Here is a 4,052-nt window from a genome sequence, read left to right on the forward strand (position 1 = left end):
GAACGGCCCAAACCAGCCCAGTCTAGCCCAACCACGGTCCACAGACGCGCAGCGTGCTGACAGGGTGGGGTCCGCTCGTCAGCGACGTTTAAACGCCGAAACGGTATGGGGCGAGGTGGTGCGTTGGATTAGAACATGGATCAACGACTCGCGTTCATCGTCGTCTCCGACGAGAACCCGACGTGCAGCGGCGGCAGTAGGGGGTCGGCGAGCTCACCGTGGCTCCAGCTAGGGTTGACAGTGGGCTCGACGAAGGTGTAGACGACGGCGATGCAGCCTGTAGCAGTGGCGAAGCTCGAGGCGGCCTGGATCGACGGCGATTTCACCAGGGCTTCCGCGGCTCCGATCGCTCGATTTAGCTTGCTCCGGCGACGATTGAGGTGGCTGGCGGTGCTAGGCGAAGTGGTGGTGAGAGGTGGTCATGGTGGTGTGCTTGGTTTGGTTCGGGGAGTGCTCTATTTATAGGAGGGAGGGGGTGCTGCGGGGCAGTGAGCAAGTCGTCGTGGGCGCGACGTCTCCGGCGAGCTAGAGGGCTAGGCGGTGACGCAGCGACGATCGCAAGGGTACGGCGAATCCGTGAGCGTCCATGGCGAGTTAATGCGAGGCGTACGATGGTCGGGGCCGTGCGCGTACTGTCGCGGCCATGGCGGAAGGAAGCTTCCTCTCCGGCGGCGGTAGGCGCTAGGGGGTGACGCGAGCATGTCCGGCAAGCTCCACGTGGCGAGAGAAGTACTACGGCGCGCGGATATGGTCGGGTACGGCAAGATTTGGCGAGCGCCGCGTGGACGTGTCCGTGCACTGGTGACGTCGCCATGCCGTTGGCGGCGTACCTGGAGCGTACTGGGCGCGGCGATGGCGGGTCGTGGCGTCGTCCTCTCGTTCAACGGCGGGTACAGGCGATCTCCTGGGATCGTGGGCGACGCGTTTGACAAGGTTGCTTAGGCTGGAGAGGCAGGGAGAGAGGGGGTGCATGTCGAGGGGCGACGTGGCCGGCATGGCCATGGCCGGCCATGTTCTGGTCGTGTCCATGGCGTGCTCTGGCTTGGGTTAGGTAGAGGAAGGTCCAAGGCACTATATTGAGCCAAGAAATGGTCAAGGAGTGGTCTGGTTTGATCAATTTAAAAAATGTGATGATCTTGTTTTTGTTAAAAAGTCTCTACTTTGCTTGATCCTAGCTCTTGATCCAAGATGAAGTTGATATGGTCCACTTTACAAAAGTTGTTCATTGTGTTGTATACTTGGATGGCATGCAAAGAGTTGGAGGTGTTTAGTTTAGAAATTTTGAAATAGAGAGGCTCAAAGTGATGACCAGATTGTAATTGTCAAAAATGACCATTATCTTATGTGAGCAAGTTTTAATTCTTAGCTTTGATTTAATTGGGGTTTCTTTGATTCTCAAAGTTGTAATAACTATTTAATAACATGTTACCACTAGTGGTGAAGGCTAATTGGGTCTAGGATCAAAGTTCATAAAAATATCATATGTCATATGTTAGGGTTTTTAGGGTTTTATTCTTATTTGATTTCTTTCTCTTTTTCATTTATTTGTTTGGTGATCATCATGGGATCACTCTAGGGTTGTGGAGTTTATCACATACACAAAATATCACTCATCATGGCATAGCACTCAAAATGCACAAGTCCTATGCAGGGCACTATATGAATTTTGAAAAGTTTTTGTTGGTTCTCAAATTTGGATAATTGGATTTGTTCTTCTTCCTTTATTTGAAATTTGAGGTGTTACAAACCCTTCCCCCTTACAAAAGATCTCGTCCCGAGATCTAAAAGAAAAACAGTCTATTGATTAAAGAGATCTGGGTACTCCTTCTTCATATCTTCTTCCCGCTCCCAAGTGGCTTCATCTTCGGTATGATTGCTCCACTGTATCTTCAGAAACTTGATGCTCCGGGTGCGGGTGGTTCTGTATGCCTCTTCCAAGATGCGAATCGGCACTTCGCGGTAGGTAAGGTCGTGATTGATATCCACCGAACGGTGGTCGATGTTCTTGAATACCTCGGTCTTCTCTGGGACTTCTAAACACTTCCGGAGGAGTGAGATGTGGAACACGTTGTGCACAGCTGCCATTTCTTCCGGTAGTTCCAGTTGATAGGAGACTTCTCCTCGGCGGCTGAGAACTTTGAAGGGTCCTACATACCGGGGTGCAAGCTTCCCTTTGAGTTGGAAACGCTGCATTCCTTTCAGGGGTGACACCTTGAGATAGACAAAATCTCCGATCTCAAAGGTCATCTCTCGGCGTCTCTTGTCGGCGTAACTTTTCTGTCGGGACTGAGCGGTCTTGAGGTACTCTCGGATCTTGTGCACCTTCTCTTCCGCTTCTCGAAGCACATCAGGTCCAAAGACTTGACTTTCTCCGACTTCGGACCAATTCAGAGGGGTACGGCATTTCCTTCCGTACAGGGCTTCGAAGGGGGCCATCTGTAGACTGGCTTGGTAGCTGTTGTTGTAAGAGAATTCTGCGTAAGGCAGACAGTCCTCCCACTTGGATCCATATTCCAGGACGCAGGCTCTCAGCATATCCTCCAATATCTGGTTGACTCTCTCGGTCTGTCCATCAGTCTGTGGGTGATAGGCAGTGCTGAAATTTAGGCGAGTTCCTAGTCCTTCATGCACCTTCTGCCAGAATCTTGAGGTGAATTGTGAACCTCTGTCTGACACAATGGACTTCGGGGTTCCGTGCAGTGCGACTATCCTAGAGATGTACAGCTCCGCTAACTTGGGGCCTTGGTAGGTGGTCTTGACAGCTATGAAATGAGCTACCTTGGTCAATCTGTCAACAACTACCCAGATGGAATCATTTCCTTTGCTAGATTTGGGCAACCCGGTAATAAAATCCATTCCTACGGAGTCCCACTTCCATTCAGGAATCTGTAGGGGTTGCAACAATCCTGCGGGTCGCTGATGTTCAGCCTTGACTTGCTGACAGATATCACACTTGGCAATGTAGCTTCCGATCTCCCTCTTCATTCCATGCCACCAGAACTGTTCCTTCAAATCCTGGTACATCTTAGTACCTCCGGGGTGGATAGAGTATAAGGTATCATGGGCTTCCTTCAGAATAACTTGCTTCAACTCTGAGTCTGACGGTACACACAGACGTCCATTGTACCAAAGGACTCCTGCTTCATCTACGGTGAATCTCGGTGCTTTTCCTGCGGCTATCTGGGTCTTGATTCCATCAAGGCTGGCATTTCCCTTCTGATCTTCCTTGATCTGACAAATCAAGGTGGGTTGCAGCTCCATGCTGGCTAAGAATCCTTCACTAACTAACTCCATTCTAAACTGCTCAAACTCCTGGTGTAGGCTGGGTTGTTCTGCTGCTATCATTGAGTTTAACTGACACGGCAGTCTACTCAAAGCATCCGCTACCACATTGGCCTTGCCGGGGTGGTAGTGGATCTCCATATCATAATCTTTAATCACCTCTAACCATCTCCGCTGCCTCATATTCAGCTCCTTCTGAGTGAAGATATACTTCAGGCTCTTGTGATCCGAATAGATCTCGCAGCGATTACCCATGAGGTAATGACGCCACACCTTTAGTGCTAAAACTACGGCTGCGAGTTCCAGGTCATGGGTGGGATAATTCTGCTCATGCTGTTTCAATTGCCGGGACAGATAAGATATCACCTTGCCTTCTTGCATCAGCACACATCCGAGACCAATCTTGGATGCATCGCAGTAAACGTCAAAGGGTTTGGTGATGTCCGGCATGATCAGGATTGGGGCTGTGGTCAGTCTAAGCTTGAGTTGTTGAAAACTCTCTTCACATTTGTCCGTCCATTCAAACTTCTTGTCCTTCTTCAACAAGCTGGGTCATTGGTCGAGCGATGCTCGAAAAGCCTTCTACAAATCTGCGGTAATATCCGGCTAATCCAAGAAAAGCGCGGACCTCGGTCTGGGTGGTTGGGGCTTTCCATTCTGCAACAGTCTTGATCTTGGCGGGGTCTACGGCAATTCCTCCTGCAGACAGGATATGTCCCAGGAATCCTACTTCCTTCAGCCAAAATTCACATTTGCTGAACTTAGCATAC

Source organism: Lolium rigidum, chromosome 4 (assembly GCF_022539505.1).
Source record: "Lolium rigidum isolate FL_2022 chromosome 4, APGP_CSIRO_Lrig_0.1, whole genome shotgun sequence".
In the NCBI taxonomy this organism is placed as follows: Eukaryota; Viridiplantae; Streptophyta; class Magnoliopsida; order Poales; family Poaceae; genus Lolium; species Lolium rigidum.